Source organism: Triticum dicoccoides, chromosome 4A (genome assembly GCF_002162155.2).
Source record: "Triticum dicoccoides isolate Atlit2015 ecotype Zavitan chromosome 4A, WEW_v2.0, whole genome shotgun sequence".
NCBI classification, from domain to species: domain Eukaryota; kingdom Viridiplantae; phylum Streptophyta; class Magnoliopsida; order Poales; family Poaceae; genus Triticum; species Triticum dicoccoides.
The window spans coordinates 488,946,076-488,969,332 of NC_041386.1; positions in this window are offsets into that span (position 1 = coordinate 488,946,076).

A 23,257-nucleotide genomic window follows, 5' to 3' on the forward strand; every position below is an offset into this window, starting at 1 on the left:
CTACTCTTCTCTCTACTGCTTGCATTAGAGTAGTGTAGCATGTTACTGCTTTCCGTTAATCCTATCATGATGCATAGCCTGTCATTGTTGCTACAGTTATTGATACCTTACATGCAATCCTAAATGCTTAGTATAGGATGCTAGTTTATCATCAGTGGCCCTACATTCTTGTCCGTCTGCCATGCTATACTATCGGGTCGTGATCACTCGGGAGGTGATCGTGGGTATATACTTATATGCATATTATATGTTACCTATGGTGACTAAAGTCGGGTCGGCTTGTAAAGTACCCGTGAGTGATTCACGGATTGGGTCTGAAAGGACGTTTGTCCCGACGGCCCTCTGAGTGGATCTTTGTGGCGGAGCGACAGGGTAGGTTGAGACCACCTAGGAGAGAGGTGGGCCTGGCCCTGGTCAACGTCCGTGGTTAATTCAATTAACACGCTTAATGAGATCTTGGTATTTGATCTGAGTCTGGCCATTGGCCTATACGCACTAACCAACTACGCGGGAACAGTTATGGGCACTCAACGTCGTGGTATCAGCCGAAGCCTTCTTGACGTCAGCGACTGGGCGGCGCACGCCGGGTTGGACTGGAACGCCTGCTCTTATATAAGGGAGGCTAGGTCTGCTCGCCGGACGCGTTCGCAACGTGCAGGTGTGCAATGGGCGATGGGCCCAGACCCCTGCGCCATAGGATTTAGACAGGCGTGTTGACCTCTCTGTTGTGCCTTGGTAGGGCTGCGACGTGTTGATCTTCCGAGGCCGGACATGACCTAGGAAAGTGTGTTCGTCCAAAGGGGATCGAGCGTGTTGGGAAATGTGGTGCACCCCTGCAGGGAAGTTTATCTATTCGAATAGTCGTGTCCCTCGGTAAAAGGATGACCCGGAATTGTACCTTGACCTTATGACAACTAGAACTGGATACTTAATAAAATACACCCTTCCAAGTGTCAGATACAACCCGGTGATTGCTCTCTCACAGGGCGACAAGGGGAGGATCGCCGGGCAGGATTATGCTATACGATGATACTTGGTGAACTTACCATCTACTCTCTTCTTCTGCTGCAAGATGGAGGTTGCCAGAAGCGTAGTCTTCGATAGGCCTAGCTATCCCCCTCTTATTCTGGCATTCTGCAGTTCAGTCCACATATATTACCCCTTTAATTTGATACATTGCATATGTATTGTAGCTCCTTGCTTGCGAGTACTTTGGTGAGTACTCACGGTTGCTTTGCTCCCCCTTTTCCCCTTTCTATACCCGATTGTTGCGACCAGACGATGGAGTCCAGGGTCCAGACGCGACCGTCGACGATGACTCCTACTACACTGGAGGTGCCTACTACTACGTGCAGGCCACTGACGACGACCAGGAGTAGTTTAGGAGGATCCCAGGCAGGAGGCATGTGCCTCTTTTGATATGTATCCCAGTTTGTGCTAGCCTTCTTAAGGCAAACTTGTTTAACTTATGTCTGTACTCAGATATTGTTGCTTCCGCCGACTTTTGTGTATTCAAGCTTATGTATTCGGTCCCTCGAGTCCCTGTCTTGTAATATGATGCTTGTACGACCTACTTTAATTTGTATCTAGAGTTGTGTTGTGATATCTTCCCATGAGTCCTTGATCTTGATCGTACACATTTGCATGTATGATTAGTGTACGGTCAAATCGAGGGCGTCACAAGTTGGTATCAGAGTCGACTGCCTATAGTAATCCCCCTTCCACACTCCTTGGCCGAAGTCGAGTCTAGTATTTGAAAAACTTTTATTAACATGGTTGTGCGGCTTACGTCCCCACGTTGCCATTGGGTGGTATTAGGATCTTTTACTCCTCGTCTGTACTCTGGGACTCTGATCTCTCTTCTATTTGGGTTAAATGATTTTACTAACTCTGACTCTAGGTTCTCGCAACTACTTTCTCCCGGAGAGCCCCTTATCATAGATGATCGCATGCTGCACCAGAAGATTCCGAAGATACTCTCTGATGTTCTCTTGAGACTTTGTGCCCGTCGACTTTGCAATTCCCTACCACCAAAATATCCCTATGGATAAATACATACACCAGCCGTACTTACTTTTATTCCTAGCTGGTCTTGTTATTACAAGATACCCTAAAATTCTCTCTATTGTTCTGAGAATACTTTGTGCCTACCGCCTTGCAGTTCTTTGCCGCCTGAATGCCCCAATCGATAATTTCTCGCACCTACCGAGTATCTGCTCATCCCTAGTTGTTTATGTGTTTCACTAAGGTCTTCGAAATAATATTCGATCTTCTGAAAATCCTTAGTAGCTTATTACCCTTGAAATGCTTGCTTGCATTATGGTTAATCCTCAACCAGATCCTAGAGTTCATCCTTCCGGCTCAGACGTTATTTTAACAGGGGCTGGATCTCGACCAAACAAATTGCCATCGATTGTACCCCTAAGGCTATTCAACTTATCCATCCCTAATCAGAGCATTGCTTCTGATCCCTTGTCTTGGAATTCACAATTCCTTTGCATTTGAGCCTTGAGTTAGTCAATTGTTTCTATAGTCTGATCTCCTTGCATTCTTTCTTCCTCTGGTTGAGTGTTGATGCTCACATCAGATCCCTTGTGGACCACCAGACCCTTTGTTAGATTTTTATCCGACAGTGTCCTTCATATTCAATAACCTTGTGAGCCTTTCCATGGATATATAAAGCCTTTGGTAAATTGTATAATCTGCTTTCTCAACCATGCTCTGCTTTTGAGCTGGTGGTATTTAATATTGAAGCTTGTGGTATATGTGTCCACGATACCCTCACGGGTTGAACCTATGCCTTCCTTAATATTTCTGAACTCAAAAGTTTTCACAAGTCATACTCTTCTGGTATTTTGCCAGATAAAATTTCAACACTACAACTTCTTTGAAAGTGAGAGGTGAATGGAAGGTTATACATTGAAGAAGTGGGAGTCGACCTTGAACTTGTGTTCATGCCCATGGACACGATGTAGATCCTACTATAGAGCTTCTTGTAATAATAACTATTTCGTTGATATAATATCATCTGGTATTTGTGAATTGATCCTTTGCAATCGTGGTTCTGACCTTATTTTCTCCTTGATTCCATTTCTCAGGCAAGTGAGAACACTTGTCTTCTGCGGATCAATACCCCAGTCCAACCCTTACTTTGATCTACCATCAAGTATTACACTCGGGTATCTCAAGAATATCATGGAACTGCATAACTTCTTATGGGTTCTTCATCAAACGTTATTTCTCCTTGAATCCAATTTTTTTCTTGGGTCCGGGGTTGTCGTCAAGCGAGAACACGGAATATTGAATCGAGTCCGTACTCCAATTAAATAACTCTTAAGCAAATTTCGTTGCTTACGAGTTTAATAATCCTCCAAGTCATTCCTAGCCTGATTGGCCATATCATTATCGTGCAAAATTTTAACTGTGCTACCTGGTCCTTCTTCCCGGAGCACAATTTTCGATGATGAGCTAAGCTTACGTTGATCTTCCTCATCATACCACTTCGCCTTTAACATCAAGCTTGATTTTGAGTTTGTGTCGTACCTTGGGTTCCAATAACCTTTGGCTTCATCATTCCATTGACTTGTTGTCATTGCCGTCTAATTACATCTTCATGAAATCTCTCGACAAAATTTGTCATGATCATCGTCAACATCTTGACTCCTAGGATATAAGTCGAATTCATGATCATAAGTGCCATCCTCGTCCCTTGGTAATTTGAGTTACCATCGACAACATCCATACCTTCCTTTCATCAAAAACTTGTTCATGTTATGGACGCAACTTGCTATCCAGCTTGAGTATGTTCTACCTTGGAGTATTACCATCTTTTATGTCAAGAATGTCATGAGAATTTCACCGCCTCCTGAGAATTCTTGATACAAGTAATACTTATCACCATCACCATTCCTTCTTGGTCCTCGTGTTGTTCCTAACCGGAATTCCGACAAAATGAACTATGATGTGTGAATTCAAAACTTTTAGCAACCCTATTGCTTTGAACCAATGTTTAATTATGTATGTTTTCCTCGAGCATACATCATTATACCATTTTGATTGGACAAGTGTTATCTCCTTGTTCACATAATTGGGGAGATCCATCTTTTGAAAATCTCGATGGATTGTCACTGAGTCCATCAGCCATCTCCTCACCCTCTCCCTGGTTTAATGATGAACTCTTGTTTTGGAACTCGCTTCCATAGTTCATTTCCCTGAGAACCTTACAATGTCATATTGACAATTTGTGTTGCACCTTTCTTCTCAGGCATCCTGAATCTGAGTTATCCTAACACCAATTAGATCTGAATCTCGGATAGATATAATGGTTGGAACATATTTCCAAGAGTTATAACATTGGTCTTTATGTGACCCGGTAAGTTGATGTCGTGCCTAGCACACCCGGCCGGAGGCCCTATTGTTATAGATTCCTTTTCAGCAAGGTTATCCATTCTTCCATGAGGAAATTGTAAGACTTATTCTACAAGTTATTCCCGATGGATCCTTTGTGTTTCCAAAGTTTGATCTTCACCTGTTGACCTTGTCAATGCTATCTCGAAGCATGTCTATGGTACTCTGATTTTCAAAAAGAACATTTGAAGCCCAATGCTAAATGTTTCCTGCTCAATTATCCAAACACCGTTGTATGGGTAATGTCATGAAATTTCTTTCCCCTACCAAAAAGTGTTTTCTACATTATATCCTGTCATGGATATCTTGCTCTGCTTTTCCTTGGGAAGGATATATCCTTGAAATATGTGTTTAAACACATTTTCCTTTCCATTGTTATGTTTAATCTGATAATCATATTTTCCTTTCCATTGGTTGGTTTAACGTTTCTTGTGATCTATATGATCTAAGCAGCAATATTCTCCTGCTTATGTAAACACCTCGGTGTAAAATTCTGTCAGCAAGACATTGTTGATAACATTCCGGTAGCCACCGATGGACGAGAACCTTGCCTATTGGTCCGCCTCGTTCAACGAGCAGGAAAATGGTTCTCTTTGTCCCTCGCCCTTGGTACCGATGTTGTTGCCGACATAAATGATAGGCTATCCTCTGTCATGCCTTGCTTACATGATCACGCAAGATGTCACCACTCCTTCTACTTTTAACCCACATGGTGGGCCCATAACCCACAGGTCCCATAACCCACATGGTGGGCCCATAACCCACAGTTCCACAGGATCGAAACCTGATTCTTCTGCACACACCCCTATTTCCAAAGTTATTCCACCCGCTTGGCTTTGTATGTACTTCACGGGACACCTTCCTAGTGATCTATTCTGGTACTAGACGCAATACCTTCCCATTGTTCTGAACCCCTGTCACATTACGTTTCAGGCGACAAACGGTTGCCTACCTGCTTGAAACTCCTTATTTCACCTTATTAACTTACTCTCGATGACTTCTCGAATTTCAACTCGAGAGGTGACTCTATACCTTGTTCACTGAGATAGCCCCTAGGTACCTAACATGTATTGAGCTTCGTACTTCATGAGTTTTTCCCTTATCTTTTTGTAAGTACGATGGAGACCCCGAAGGAATAATGATGACTTCATCATGATGCCCGCATTGAATTGAAGACATCAATGCTATGGATGAACCTCTTGGAGAAGAGCAACCAAGGCCGAGAAGATCCGATAGAATTTCGTAACCAGAACTTCCCCGTACTCCATCTCTTAAATCTCGGGACGAGATTTCTTGTAGTAGAGGAGATTTGTGACGCCCGGATAATTAAGCTACAGTAACCCTCAACTAATGATGACACGTCACCTCTATTACTATTGCTAATCTCGCGTTAGTTCAAAACCAATTCAAATTCAAATTCTAAATCAAGCAAACAATAAAAGTTTTCAAATATCAAAACTAAAATGTTCGGAATGAGCCAAATAATGTTGGGGAACGCAGTAATTTCAAAAAAATTCCTACGCACACGCAAGATCATGGTGATGCATAGCAACGAGAGGGGAGAGTGTTGTCTACGTACCCACGCAGACCGACTGCGGAAGCGTTGACGCAACGTAGAGGAAGTAGTCGTACGTCTTCCCGATCCGACCGATCCAAGCACCGTTACTCCGGCACCTCCGAGTTCTTAGCACACGTACAACTCGATGACGATCCCCGGGCTCCGATCCAGCAAAGCGTCGGGGAGGAGTTCCGTCAACACGACGGCGTGGTGACGATCTTGATGTTCTACGGTCGCAGGGCTTCGCCTAAGCACTGCTACAATATAATCGAGGTGGAATATGGTGGAGGGGGGCACCGCACACGGCTAAGGAACGATCACGAAGATCAACTTGTGTGTCTAGAGGTTCCCCCTTGCCTCCGTATATAAAGGATCCAAGGGGAGGGGGCTGGCCGGCCAAGGGGGGTGCGCCAGGAGAGTCCTACTCCCTCTGGGAGTAGGATTCCCCCCCTAATCCTAGTTGGAATAGGACTCCTTGAGGGGGGAAAGAGAGAGAGGGGGGGCGGCCACCTCTCCTAGTCCTAATAGGACTAGGGAAGGGGGGAGGCGTGCAGCCACCTTGGGCTGCCCCTTTCTCCTTTCCACTAAAGCCCACTAAGGCCCATATAGCTCCCGGGGGGTTCCGCTAACCTCCCGGTACTCCGGTAAAATCTCGATTTCACCCGGAACACTTCCGATATCCAAACATAGGCTTCCAATATATCAATCTTTATGTCTCGACCATTTCGAGACTCCTCATCATGTCCGTGATCACCTCCGGGACTCCAAACTAACTTCGGTACATCAAAATGCATAAACTCATAATAACTGTCATCGTAACGTTAAGCGTGCGGACCCTACGGTTCGAGAACAATGTAGACATGACCGAGACACGTCTCCGGTCAATAACCAATAGCGGGACCTAGATGCCCATATTGGCTCCTACATATTCTACGAAGATCTTTATCGGTCAGACCGCATAACAACAGACGTTGTTCCCTTTGTCATCGGTATGTTACTTACCCAAGATTCGATCGTCGGTATCCAATACCTAGTTCAATCTCGTTACCGGCAAGTCTCTTTACTCGTTCCGTAATACATCATCTCACAACTAACATATTAGTTGTAATGCTTGCAAAGCTTATGTGATGTGCATTACCGAGAGGGCCCAGAGATACTCTCCGACAATCGAAGTGACAAATCCTAATCTCGAAATACGCCAACCCAACATCTACCTTTGGAGACACCTGTAGAGCTCCTTTATAATCACCCAGTTATGTTGTGACGTTTGGTAGCACACAAAGTGTTCCTCCGGTAAATGGGAGTTGCATAATCTCATAGTCATAGGAACATGTATAAGTCATGAAGAAAGCAATAGCAACATACTAAATGATCGGGTGCTAAGCTAATGAAATGGGTCATGTCAATCAAATCATTCAACTAATGATGTGACCTCGTTAATCAAATAACAACACCTTGTTCATGGTTAGGAAACATAACCATCTTTGATTAACGAGCTAGTCAAGTAGAGGCATACTAGTGACACTAAGTTTGTCTATGTATTCACACATGTATTATGTTTCCGGTTAATACAATTCTAGCATGAATAATAAACATTTATCATGATATAAGGAAATAAATAATAACTTTATTATTGCCTCCAGGGCACATTTCCTTCAGTCTCCCACTTGCACTAGAGTCAATAATCTAGATCACATCACCATGTGATTAACATCGATAGTTCACATCATCATGTGATTAACACCCATAGTTCACATCGCCATGTGACCAACACCCAAAGGGTTTACTAGATTCAGTAATCTAGTTCACATCTCTATGTGATTAACACCCAAAGAGTACTAAGGTGTGATCATGTTTTGCTTGTGAGAGAATCTTAGTCAACGGGTCTGCCATATTCAGATCCACATGTATTTTACAAATTTCTATGTCAACAATGCTCTGCATGGAGCTACTCTAGCTAATTGCTCCCACTTTCAATATGTATCTAGACCGAGACTTAGAGTCATCTAGATTAGTGTAAAAATTGCATCGGCGTAACCCTTTATGACGAACCTTTTTGTCACGTCCATAATCGAGAAACATATCCTTATTTCACTAAGGATAATTATGACCGCTGTCCAGTGATCTACTCTTAGATCACTATTGTACTCCCTTGCCAAACCAGTGCAGGGTATACAATAGATCTGGTATACAGCATGACATACTTTATAGAACCTATGGCCAAGGCATAGGGAATGACTTTCATTCTCTTTCTATCTTCTGCCGTGGTCGGGCTTTGAGTCTTACTCAACTTCACACCTTGTAGTACAGGCAAGAACTCTTTCTTTGACTGCTCCATTTTGAACTACTTCAAAATCTTATCAAGATATGTACTCATTGAAAAAACTTATCAAGCGTCTTGATCTATCTCTATAGATCTTGGAGCTCAATATGTAAGCAGCTTCACCAAAGTCTTTCTTTGAAAAACTCCTTTCAAACACTCCTTTATGCTTTACAGAATAATTCTACATTATTTCCGATCAACAATATGTCATTCACATATACTTATCAGAAATGCTGTAGTGCTCCCACTCACTTTCTTGTAAATACAGGCTTCACCGCAAGTCTGTATAAAACTATATGCTTTGATCAACTTATCAAAGCGTATATTCCAACTCCGAGATGCTTACACCAGTCCATAGATGGATCGCTGGAGTTTGCACATTTTGTTAGCACCTTTAAGATTGACAAAACCTTCTGGTTGTATCATATACAAATCTTCTTTAATAAATCCATTAAGGAATGCAGTTTTGTTTATCCATTTGCCGGATTTCATAAAATGCGGCAATTGCTAACATGATTCGGATAGACTTAAGCATAGATACGAGTAAGAAACTCTCATCGTAGTCAACACCTTGAACTTGTCGAAAACCTTTTTTTTGCGACAATTCTATCTTTGTAGATAGTAACACTACTATCAGCGTCCGTCTTCCTCTTGAAGATCCATTTATTTTCTATGGCTCGCCGATCATCGGGCAAGTCAACCAAAGTCCATACTTTGTTCTCATACATGGATCCCATCTCAGATTTCATGGCCTCAAGCCATTTTGCGGAATCTGGGCTCATCATCGATTCCTCATAGGTCATAGGTTCGTCATGGTCTAGTAACATAACTTCCAGAACAAGATTACCGTACCACTCTGGTATGGATCTCACTCTGGTTTACCTACAAGATTCGGTAGTAACTTGATCTAAAGTTACATGATCATCATCATTAGCTTCCTCGCTAATTGGTGTAGGTGTCACAGAAACAGTTTTCTGTGATGTACTACTTTCCAATAAGGGAGCAGGTACAATTACCTCATCAAGTTCTACTTTCCTCCCACTCACATCTTTCGAGAGAAACTCCTTCTCTAGAAAAACTCTGAATTTAGCAACAAAAGTCTTGCCTTCGGATTTGTGATAGAAGGTGTACCCAACTGTCTCCTTTGGGTATCCTATGAAGACATATTTCTCTGGTTTGAGTTTGAGCTTATAGAGATGAAACTTTTTCACATAAGCATCGCAACTCCAAACTTTAAGAAACGACAGCTTAGGTTTCTTGCCAAACCATAGTTCACACGGTGTCGTCTCAACGGATTTAGATGGTGCCCTTTTTAACGTGAATGCAACTGTCTCTAATGCATAACCCCAAAACGATAGCGGTAAATCAGTAAGAGACATCATAGATCGCAACATATCTAGTAAAGTACGATTACGATGTTCGGAAACACCATTGTGCTGTGGTGTTCCGGGTGGCGTGAGTAGTGAAACTATTTCACATTATTTTAATTGAAGACCAAACTCGTAACTCAAATATTTTACTTCTGCGATCATATCATAGAAACTTTCATTTTTGTTACGATGATTCTCCACTTCACTCTGAAATTCTTTGAACTTTTCAAATGTTTCAGACCTTTGTTTCATCAAGTAGATATACTCATATCTGCTCAAATCATCTGTGAAGATCAGAAAATAATGATATCTATCGCGAGCCTCAATATTCATCGGACCACATACATCAGTATGTATGATTTCCAACAAATCTGTTGCTTGCTTCATTGTTCCGGAGAACGGCATTTTAGTCATCTTGCCCATAAGGCATGGATCGCAAGCATCAAGTGATTCATAATCAAGTGATTCCAAAAGCCCATCAGCATGGATTTTCTTCATGCGCTTTACACCAATATGACCTAAACGGCAGTGCTACAAATAAGTTGCACTATCATTATTAACTTTGCATCTTTTGGTTTCAATATTATAATTATGTGTATCACTACGATCGAGATCCAACGAACTATTTTCATTGGGTGTGTAACCATATAAGGTTTTATTCATGTAAACAGAACAACAATTTATTCTCTTACTTAAATGAATAACCGTATTACAATAAACATGATCAAATCATATTCATGCTCAACGCAAACACCAAATAACACTTATTCAGGTTCAACACTAATCTCGAAAGTATAGGGAGTATGCGATGATGATCATATCAATCTTGGAACCACTTCCAACACACATCGTCACTTCACCCTTAACTAGTCTCTGTTTATTCTGCAACTCCCGTTTCGTGTTACTAATCTTAGCAACTGAACTAGTATCAAATACTGAGGGGTTGCTATAAACACTAGTAAAGTACACATCAATAACATGTATATCAAATATACTTATGTTCACTTTGCCATCCTTCTTATCTGCCAATCACTTGGGGTAGTTCCGCTTCCAGTGACCAGTCCCTTTGCAGTAGAAACACTTAGTCTCAGGCTTAGGACCAGACTTGGGCTTCTTCACTTGAGCAGCAACTTGCTTGCTATTCTTCTTGAAGTTCCCCTTCTTCCCTCTGCCCTTTTCTTGAAACTAGTGGTCTTGTCTACCATCAACACTTGATGTTTTTCTCGATTTCTACCTTCGTCAATTTCCGCATTACGAAGAGCTTGGGAATCGTTTCCGTTATCCCTTGCATATCATAGTTCATCACAAAGTTCTACTAACTTGGTGGTGGTGACTAGAGAATTCTGTCAATCACTATCTTATCTGGAAGATTAACTCCCACTTGATTCAAGCGATTGTAGTACTCAGACAATCTGGGCACATGCTCACTAGTTGAGCGATTCTCCTCCATCTTTTAGCTATAGAACTTGTTAGAGACTTCATATCTCTCAACTCGGGTATTTGCTTGAAATATTAACTTCAACTCCTGGAACATCTCATATGCTCCATGACGTTCAAAACGTCTTTGAAGTCCCGATTCTAAGCCATTAAGCATGGTGCCCTAAACTATCAAGTAGTCATCATATTGAGCTAGCCAAACATTCATAACGTCTGCATCTGCTCCTGCAATAGGTCCGTCACCTAGTGGTGCATCAAGGACATAATTCTTCTGTGTAGCAATGAGGATAAACCTCAGATCACGGATCCAATCCGCATCATTGCTACTAACATCTTTCAACACAATTTTCTCTAGGAACATATCAAAATAAACACAGGGAAGCAACAACGCGAGCTATTGTTCTACAACATAATTTGCAAAATACTACCAGGACTAAGTTCATGATAAATTTAAGTTCAATTAATCATATTACTTAAGAACTCCCACTTAGATAGATATCCCTCTAATCCTCTAAGTGATCACGTGATCCAAATCAACTAAACCATGTCCAATCATCACGTGAGATGGAGTAGTTTCATCGGTGAACATCACTATGTTCATCATATCTACTATATGATTCACGCTCGACCTTTTGGTCTCCGTGTTCCGAGGCCATATCTGTATATGCTTGGCTCGTCAAGTATAACCTGAGTATTCTGCGTGTGCAACTGTTTTGCACCCGTTGTATTTGAACGTAGAGCCTATCACACCCGATCATCACGTGGTGTCTCAGCACGAAGAACTTTCGCAACGGTGCATACTCAGGGAGAACACTTCTTGATAATTAGTGAGAGATCATCTTATAATGCTACCCTCAATCAAAGCAAGGTAAGATGCATAAAAGATAAACATCACATGCAATCAATATAAGTGATATGATATGGCCATCATCATCTTGTGCTTGTGATCTCCATCTTCGAAGCACCGTCGTGATCACCATCGTCACCGGTGTGACACCTTTATCTCCATCGTAGCATCGTTGTCGTCTTGCCAATCTTATGCTTCCACGACTATCGCTACCGCTTAGTGATAAAGTAAAGCATTACAGCGCGATTGCATTGCATACAATAAAGCGACAACTATATGGCTCCTGCCAGTTGCCAATAACTCGGTTACAAAACATGATCATCTCATACAATAAAATTTAGCATCATGTCTTGACCATATCACATCACAACATGCCCTGCAAAAACAAGTTAGACGTCCTCTACTTTGTTGTTGCAAGTTTTACGTGGTTGCTACGGGCTTAAGCAAGAACCAATCTTACCTACGCATCAAAACCACAACGATAGTTTGTCAAGTTGGTGCTGTTTTAACCTTCGCAAGGACCGGGCGTAGCCACACTCGGTTCAACTAAAGTTGGAGAAACGGTCACCCGCAAGCCACCTCTGTGCAAAGCACGTCGGGAGAACCGGTCTCGCGTAAGCGTACGCGTAATGTCGGTCCGGGCCGCTTCGTCCAACAATACCGCCGAACCAAAGTATGACATGCTGGTAAGCAGTATGACTTATATCACCCACAACTTACTTGTGTTCTACTCGTGCATATAACATCAACATATAAAACCTAGGCTCGGATGCCACTGTTGGGGAATGCAGTAATTTCAAAAAAAATACTATGCACACGCAAGATCATGGTGATGCATAGCAACGAGAGGGGAGAGTGTTGTCTACGTACCCACGCAGACCAACTGCAGAAGCGTTGACGCAACGTAGAGGAAATAGTCGTACGTCTTCCCGATCCGACCGATCCAAGCACCGTTACTCCGGCACCTCCGAGTTCTTAGCACACGTACACCTCGATGACGATCCCCGGGCTCCGATCCAGCAAAGCGTCGGGGAGGAGTTCCGTCAGCACGACGCCGTGGTGACGATCTTGATGTTCTACCGTCGCAGGGCTTCGCCTAAGCACTGCTACAATATAATCGAGGTGGAATATGGTGGAGGGGGGCACCGCACACGGCTAAGGAACGATCACGAAGATCAACTTGTGTGTCTAGAGGTGCCCCCCTGCCTCCGTATATAAAGGATCCAAGGGGAGGGGGCTGGCCGGCCAAGGGGGGTGCGCCAGGAGAGGCCTACTCCCTGTGGGAGTAGGATTCCCCCCCCCCCCCAATCCTAGTTGGAATAGGACTCCTTGAGGGGGGGAAAGAGAGAGAGGGGGGGCGGCCACCTCTCCTAGTCCTAATAGGACTAGGGAAGGGGGGAGGCGCACGGCCACCTTGGGCTGCCCTTTCTCCTTTCCACTAAAGCCCACTAAGGCCCATATAGCTCCCGGGGGGTTCCGGTAACCTCCCGGTACTCCGGTAAAATCTCGATTTCACCCGGAACACTTTCGATATCCAAACATAGGCTTCCAATATATCAATCTTTATGTCTCGACCATTTCGAGACTCCTTGTCATGTCCGTGATCACATCCAGGACTCCGAACTAACTTCGGTACATCAAAATGCATAAACTCATAATAACTGTCATCGTAACGTTAAGCGTGCTGACCCTACGGTTCGAGAACAATGTAGACATGACCGAGACACGTCTCCGGTCAATAACCAATAGCGGGACCTGGATGCCCATTTTGGCTCCTACATATTCTACAAAGATCTTTATCGGTCAGACCGCATAACAACATACGTTGTTCCCTTTGTCATCGGTATGTTACTTACCCAAGATTCGATCGTCGGTATCCAATACCTAGTTCAATCTCGTTACCGGCAAGTCTCTTTACTCGTTCCGTAATACATCATCTCACAACTAACATATTAGTTGTAATGCTTGCAAGGCTTATGTGATGTGCATTACCGAGAGGGCCCACAGATACCTCTCCGACAATCGGAGTGACAAATCCTAATCTCAAAATACGCCAACCCAACATCTACCTTTGGAGACACCTGTAGAGCTCCTTTATAATCACCCAGTTACGTTGTGAAGTTTGGTAGCACACAAAGCGTTCCTCCGGTAAACGGGAGTTGCATAATCTCATAGTCATAGGAACATGTATAAGTCATGAAGAAAGCAATAGCAACATACTAAACGATCGGTTGCTAAGCTAATGAAATGGGTCATGTCAATCAGATCATTCAACTAATGATGTGACCTCATTAATCAAATAACAACACCTTGTTCATGGTTAGGAAACATAACCATCTTTGATTAACGAGCTAGTCAAGTAGAGGCATACTAGTGACACTAAGTTTGTCTATGTATTCACACATGTATTATGTTTCCGGTTAATACAATTCTAGCATGAATAATAAACATTTATCATGATATAAGGAAATAAATAATAACTTTATTATTGCCTCTAGGGCATATTTCCTTCAAATAATGCATGGGTAATATTGGTGAAGAAACCAAAACTTTAGAAAATGTTTAAGTGCTTAAAATGATTAAAACAGTGACATTCATAATTAATTAGATGCCTTTTATAATTTCTAAAAATATCAAATTAATTTAATGGGGTACCAAACTTTTTGTGACAGAGGGTTAAACTAAAACATTAATTTAGGTATTGGTCTCATATTTTTTAAACTAAAATATGCTAATAGTAAAATAAAAGAGTAAATAAAAAAGATAAACAAAACGAAATTACAAAAAGATAAAACCTCCCCCTCCATTGGGCTTTGTCCCAGCAAACTGGCCAGGCCGGCCCACTCCCTCATCCCCTTCCCACTAAATGGAACCGGGGGCTTGCGTGGCGGCCATCGCCCCGTCGCCGGCCACGCGCCGGCCGGCCTCGTCTATATGTCCGACGGCTCCCTCCCCGGCACCTGGAACCCAAGCTGACCCCCCTCTCCCCCTCGTGTCCCGCTCCCCGATCTGGACACCCACGGCCCCGAGCCGGCGTCGTTTGCCGCCGTCGCCATGGATCCCTCTGTCCCCGCGCTCAGCGAAGCCTCCGCCGCCTAGGAGCGTGTCCGTCCGCTTCGCCGTCGTCTGCCTCATCATCTTCGACCACCACTCCGAGATCTACACCTCCACAACGACCGGATCAAGCGGTCTCCCTTCTCTCCACCGACGTCACCATCGCCGGAAACCGCCGCCGTCGAGCCCTCCCTGAGCTCGCTTTTGCACATCTTCAGGGCTTCGGTGAGGCTCCACGTCCTACGTATCCCCCTATTTTCCCCTCCCGTCACGGTAGGCCGCCGTCACCATGCTCGTACGAGCTCCCATGAATGCATATGTGCATACGTGGGTGTTGTACTGCTTGATAACCCACAAGTATAGGGGATTGCAACAGTTTTCGATAAGTAAGAGTGTCTAACCCAACGAGGAGCTAAAGGTAGAACAAATATTCCCTCAAGTTCTATCGACCATCGATACAACTCTACGCACGCTTGACGTTCGCTTTACCTAGAACAAGTATGAAACTAGAAGTACTTTGTAGGTGTTGTTGGATAGGTTTGCAAGATAATAAAGATTACGTAAATAAAAACTAGGGGCTGTTTAGATAAAGAAACAATAAAGTAAACATAGCGAGTGTGGAAAAGTGGTGGTAGGAGTTGTGAAATTGCCCCTAAGCAATTGACTACTTTACTAGACCGATAGCAAGTATTATGTGGGAGAGGCCACTGCTAGCATGTCATCCCTGACTTGGAATTCTATGAACTTATGATTGGAACTATTAGCAAGCATCCGCAACTACTAATGTTCATTAAGGTAAAACCCAACCATAGCATTAAGTTATATTGGTCCCCCTTCAATCACGTATGCATCAATTTCTATGCTAGGTTGAATCTTCTGTCACTCTTTCCCTCCAATACATAGTCCTATCAACATACAACTAACCCTAGGGTGTGATCCACGCATGCAATCATATGATGGGCACCAAAGGACAGCAACATAACCACAAGCAAATTAAATCAATCATAGTAATTCATTAACCACCGATAGGACAATGAAAATCTACTCAGACATCATAGGATGGCAACACATCATTGGATAATAATATGAAGCATAAAGCACCATGTTCAAGTAGAGGGTACAGCGGGATGCGGGAGAGTGGACCGCTGTAGATAGAGGGGGAAGGTGATGGAGATGTTGGTGAAGATGGCAGAGGTGTTGGTGTATATCGCGGTGATGACGATGGCCCCTGGTGGCACTCCGGTGCCACCAGAAGCGAGGGGGAGAGAGCCCCCCTCCTCCTTCTTCTTCCTTGACCTCCTCCCTAGATGGGAGAAGGGTTTCCCCTCTGGTCCATGGCCTCCATGGCACGGGAGGGGCGAGAGCCCCTCCGAGATTGGATATGTCTCTCTGTCTCTCTCTGTTTCTGTGTTCTCCGATTCTTCCCTTTCACCGTTTCAGGTATATATGGAGATCCGTAACTCTGATTGGATCGAAACCTTCGCCGTGATTTTTTCCTGAAAATTAGCTTTCTTGCGGCCGAAGAAGGGCATCAACCGCCTTACGGGTGGCCCAAGAGGGTCAGGGGCGCGCCCAGGGGGGCAGGCGCGCCCCTGCCTCGTGGCCACCTCGGGCACCGTCTCGCGTGGATTTTTCTTCCAGAATTTTCCAAATATTCCAAAAATAAGCTCCGTCCGTTTTTATCCCGTTTGGATTCCGTTTGATATGGATATTCTGCGAAACCAAAAACATGCAACAGACAGGAACTGGCACTGGGCACTGGATCAATATGTTAGTCCCAAAAATAATATAAAAAGTTCCCAAAAGTATATGAAAGTTGAATAATATTGGCATGGAACAATAAAAAATTATAGATATGACGGAGACGTATCAGCATCCCCAAGCTTAATTCCTGCTCGTCCTCAGGTAGGTAAATGATAAAAAAAGATAATTTTTGATGTGGAATGCTACCTAGCATAATCTTGATCACATATCTAATCATGGCATGGATATTAAGACACGAGTGATTCAAAGCAATAGTCTATCATTTGACATAAAAACAATAATACTTCAACCTACTAATAAAGCAATCATGTCTTTTCAAAATAACAAGGCCAAAGAAAGCTATCCCTACAAAATCATATAGTCTGGCTATGCTCCATCTTCACCACACAAAATATTCACATCATGCACAACCCCGATGACAAGCCGAGCAATTGGTTCATACTTTTTAACACACTTCAGCATTTTCAACCTTCACGCAATACATGAGCGTGAGCCATGGATATACCACTATGGGTGGAATAGAATGGTGGTTGTGGAGAAGACAAAAATGAGAAGATAGTCTCACATCAACTAGGCGTATCAACGGGCTATGGAGATGCCCATCAATAGATGTCAATGTGAGTGAGTAGGGATTGACATGCAACGGATGCACTAGAGCTATAAGTATATGAAATCTCAAACTTAAACTAAGTGGGTGTGCATCCAACTTGCTTGCTCATGAAGACCTAGGGCATTTGAGGAAGCCCATCGTTGGAATATACAAGGCAAGTTCTATAACGAAAATTCCCACTAGTATATGAAAGTGATAACTCAAGAGACTCTCTATATGAAGAACATGGTGCTACTTTGAAGCACAAGTGTGGTAAAAGGATAGTAACATTGCCCCCTTTTTCTTTTTTTTCTTTATATATATATATATATATATATTGATGGGCTTCTTTGGCCCCCTTTTTTTATTTAGGCTTCTTTGGCCTCTCCTTGGGGGGGCAATGCTCTAATAATGATGATCATCACACTTTCATTTACTTACAACTCGATACTAGAACAAAGATATGACTCTATATGAATGCCTCCGGCGGTGTACCGGGATGTGCAATGATCTAGCGTAGCAATGACATCAAAAAAACGGACAAGCCATGGAAACATCATGCTAGCTATCTTACGATCATGCAAAACAATATGACAATGAATGCTCAAGTCATGTATATGATGATGATGGAAGTTGCATGGCAATATATCTCGGAATGGCTATGGAAATGCCATGATAGGTATGTATGGTGGCTGTTTTGAGGAGAAGGTATATGGTGGGTTTATGGTACCGGCGAAAGTTGCGCGATACTAGAGAGGCTAGCAATGATGGAAGGGTGAGAGTGCGTATAATCCATGGACTCAACATTAGTCATAAAGAACTCACATACTTATTGCAAAAGTTTATTGGCCCTCGAAGGAAAGTACTACTATGCATGCCCCTAGGGGGATAGATTGGTAGGAAAAGAGCATCGCTCGTCCCCGACCGCCACTCATAAGGAAGACAATCAATAAATACCTCATGCTCCAACTTCGTTACATAACGGTTCACCATACGTGCATGCTACGGGAATCACAAACCTCAACACAAGTATTTCTACAATCCACAACTACCCACTAGCATGACTCTAATATCACCATCTTTATACTGCAAAACTATTGCAAGGAATCAAACATATCATATTCAGTGATCTACAGGTTTTATGTAGGATTTTATGACTAACCATGTGAATGACCAATTCCTGTCATCTCTCTAAACATATATAAGTGAAGCAAGAGAGTTTAATTCTTTCTACAAAAGATATGCCCACGCTCTAACAAATATAAGTGAAGCAAAAGAGCATTCTACAAATGGCGGTTGTCTATGTAAAGAGAAACGGGCAATCCAAACTTCAAATGATATAAGTGAAGCACATGAAGCATTCTATAAAGCCATACTCAAAAGATATAAGTGAAGTGCATAGAGCATTCTATAAATCAACCAAGGACTATCTCATACCAGCATGGTGCATAAAAGAAAAAAGAAAAATAAATGCAAAAGACGCTCCAAGATTGCACATATCGTATGAACGAAACGAATCCAAAGACATACCGATACTTGTTGAAGAAAGAGGGGATGCCTTCCGGGGCATCCCCAAGCTTAGACGCTTGAGTCTCCTTGAATATTTACTTGGGGTTCCTCGGGCATCCCCAAGCTTGATCTCTTGCCTCTCTTCCTTCTCCTCACATCGAGATCTTCTCGGTCATCGAACACTTCACCCACACAAAACTTCAACAGAAAACTCAGTAAGATCCGTTAGTATAATAAAGCAAATCACTACTCTAAGTACTGTTGCAAACCAATTCATATTTTGTTTTTGCATTGTGTCTACTGTAATATAACTTTTTCATGGCTTAATCCACTGATATGAATCGATAGTTTCATCAAAACAAGCAAACTATGCATCAAAAACAGAATCTGTCTAAAACAGAACAGTCTGTAATAATATGAACATTCACCATACTTATGATACTTGAAAAATTCTAAAAAAATTAGGAAAATAAACAATTTGTATAGGAAGACAACTCAAAAAGAATCAGAACCATTTGACATTCCAGTAAAAAATGTAAAATCGCGCACTACAGCCAAAGTTTCTGTCCTGCACCGTACAAACCATCAAGCAAATGTAAACATCCTAAAGGCAAACCTTGGCACATTATTTTTATTTCTAAACTTTATAAAAGCACACAACAGAAACAAATGACTCCCTAAAAATTCTGGGTTGTCTCCCTGGCAGTGCTTTCTTTAAAGCCATTAAGCTAGGCATATAGTGCTCAAGTAATGAATCCACCCGGATCCCAAGGTATATCAAAGCCAATTTTAATTAATAATGATTTTTAATTTAGTGGTGAGCACAATGTAACATATATCATGTAATGACGAAGTCTAACTCTCTTCCTATGCATCTGCATGTCATAAAAGAACAATTCATGCACACAAAGTAAAGGCCAATGCATAGTATAAACAATTTCTTGCAATTTTATCATATTGGAAACATAGAGAGGTGGAGATATAGTCTCTCTCTGATAATAATTGAAAGTAGGAGTAGCAAGCACATGCATATTATATTCATCAAAATCATCATGTGCAACGGTAAAAGGCAACCCATCAATATATTCCTTAATAAGAGCAAACTTCTCCGATATAGTGTAGTTGGGAGAATTCAAAAAGATAATAGGACTATCATGTATGGGTGCAATAGCAACAATTTCATGTTTAACATAAGGAACTATAGCAAGTTCATCTTCATAAGCATAATTCATATTGGCATATTGGCCACAAGCATAGCAAGCATCATCAAAAAGGGATATTTCAAGAGAATCAAAGGGATCATAATAGTCATCATAGAAATCATCCTTCGGTAAGCACGAAGGGAAATTAAACAATGTATGAGTTGAAGAGTTACTCTCATTAGAAGGTGGGCACGGGTAGCTAATCCGCTCTTCCTCCTTTTGTTCTTCGTTGTCCTCATCATCTTTTTCATCCAATGAGCTCAAAGTTTCATCAATTTCTTCTTCCATACACTCCTGCAAAATATTAGTCTCTTCTTGGACAGCGGAGTAGTCCTCAATATATGGTTCAACATAGGCATTAGAAGCATAATTATCATAGCAATATTTAAGTATGGCAAAAAATTTAGATTTGTAAAGAGTAGCATCATACTTTTCAATCAAAGAAGCAATTTCGTAAGCACCCTTAAAAGCAACAAATTCTTCAATTTGTTGAACATCATAGTAAGCACCATTAGCATACGAAGATACGATTCCATTATCACTAAACTCACATTGATAGGGAAGGTGTTTCTCAGGGTTTTCAGAACAACAAGTAAAATCATATATTTCACATAAATTCCAAGCATAGAATTGCAAACGATGAATTTGACCCAGTAAAACTTTCCCTTTTTCAGATATTCGGTGTCGCACATAACAAGCATGCTCATCTAAAGATTTGCCCTCAACTAAGCTAGTTGGGGTTTCAGCACGAGCACATAGGGATCGAAGATGATCCAAGTAATAAGCTTCAGCAGTGTGATAGATTTTGAGTGGTTCTTCAACCATTGGTTTAGTAGGTACAACTAATTTTTTTGGTATTTTGCATTTCCTACCCATAACTAAAGATAGAAAACAACTAAGAACAACAAATAAAAATTACTTAGTGATAAAGCAAACAAGCACACACGAGAATATTCACCCCACGCTATTGCTACCCGGCAACGGCGCCAGAAAAAGGTCTTGATAACCCACAAGTATAGGGGATCACAACAGTTTTTGATAAGTACGAGTGTCGAACCCAACGAGGAGCTAAAGGTAGAACAAATATTCCGTCAAGTTCTATCGACCACAGATACAACTCTACGCACGCTTGACATTCGCTTTACCTAGAACAAGTATGAAACTAGAATTACTTTGTAGGTGTTGTTGGATAGGTTTGCAAGATAATAAAGATTGCGTAAATAAAAACTAGGGGCTGTTTAGATAAAGAAAAAAATAAAGTAAATATAGCGAGTGTGGAAAAGTGGTGGTAGGAGTTGTGAAATTGCCCCTAAGCAATTGACTACTTTACTAGACCGATAGCAAGTATTATGTGGGAGAGGCCACTGCTAGCATGTCATCCCTGACTTGGAATTCTATGCACTTGTGGTTGGAACTATTAGCAAGCATCCGCAACTACTAATGGTCATTAAGGTAAAACCCAACCATAGCATTAAGGTATATTGGTCCCCCTTCAATCCCGTATGCATCAATTTCTATGCTAGGTTGAAGCTTCTGTCACTCTTGCCTTCCAGTACATAGTCCTATCAACATACAACTAACCCTAGGGTGTGACCCACACGCGCAATCATATGATGGGCACCAAAGGACAACAACATAACCACAAGCAAATTAAATCAATCATAGTAGTTCATCAACCACCGATAGGACAATGAAAATCTACTCAGACATCATAGGATGGCAACACATCATTGGATAATAATATGAAGCATAAAGCACCATGTTCAAGTAGAGGGTACAGCGGGATGCGGGAGAGTGGACCACTGTAGATAGAGGGGGGAAGGTGATGGAGATGTTGGTGAAGATGGCGGAGGTGTTGGTGTAGATCGCGATGATGATGATGGCCCCCGGTGGCACTCTGGTGCCACCGGAAGCGAGGGGGAGAGAGCCCCCCTCCTTCTTCTTCTTCCTTGGCCTCCTCCCTAGATGGGAGAGGGGTTTCCCCTCTGGTCCATGGCCTCCATGGCACGGGAGGGGCGAGAGCCCCTCCGAGATTGGATCTGTCTCTCTGTCTCTCTCTATTTCTGCATTCTCCGTTTCTTCCCTTTCACCGTTTCGGGTATATATGGAGATCCGTAACTCCGATTGGATCGAAACCTTTGCCGTGATTTTTTTTTTGAAAATTAGCTTTCTTGCGGCCGAAGAAGGGCATCAACCGCCTTACGGGTGGCCCATGAGGGTCAGGGGCGCGCCCCCTGCCTCGCGGCCACCTCGGGTACCATCTCGCGTGGATTTTTCTTCCAGAATTTTCCAAATATTCCAAAAATAAGCTCCGTCCGTTTTATCCCGTTTGGATTCCGTTTGATATGGATATTCTGCGAAACCAAAAACAAGCAACAGACAGGAACTGGCACTGGGCACTGGATCAATATGTTAGTCCCAAAAATAATATAAAAAGTTGCCAAAAGTATATGAAAGTTGAATAATATTGGCATGGAACAATAAAAAATTATAGATACGACGGAGACGTATCACTGCTCCGGTGCCGCTGCTTAGCCGCTGCTTTTGCTGAGGCTTTGTTGTTGCTGCGTTGCTTGCTATGCTGTGTTGTGCTCGTAGCTGCCGCTGCTGCTCCTTTGCTTCTGTCGCTGCCTACTGCTGTTTCTACTGCTGCCGCTCGCGTCGCCCGCTTGCGCCGCCGCCGCCTGCAGTCACCTTCGCCCTGGCCTCACCTGCTCGCGGCCACCTCCTCTGGCCTCCCCTGCTGCACGCATCGCTGCGCCCCAGCCCCGTGCTCCACCAAGCCAGGCTGCGCTAGCTGCGTCCCCTGTCCCCGCGCCCTGCTTCGCTCGTCGCACCTCTCGCCTCGACGCCGGCGCCGCCGTAGACCACCTCCGGCCATGCCCGCACCCAAGGTAGCCTCCTCGACACGCGTCGTTGCCCTCTCCCCGTAGCCGCTCTCGGCTGACCAAATGGCCGCAGGAGCCGCGCGTCCGACGATCCCCGTCGCCTCTATACGCCCCTGCCGGCGCGCGCAGCCGCTGCCGTCGCCGCTGCCAACCGCCCGCCATCGGCCCCGCCATGCTCCGCTCACGCCCGATGCCGCTGCCTCGCTCCTCCCGCCTCATGTGCTGCCGTTTGCTCGGCGCGCCCGCCGCTGTCCCGCCGCGCCTGGTACTGCCCCGGTAGCCCCGCACACCACGTCCCCGGCCACCGCG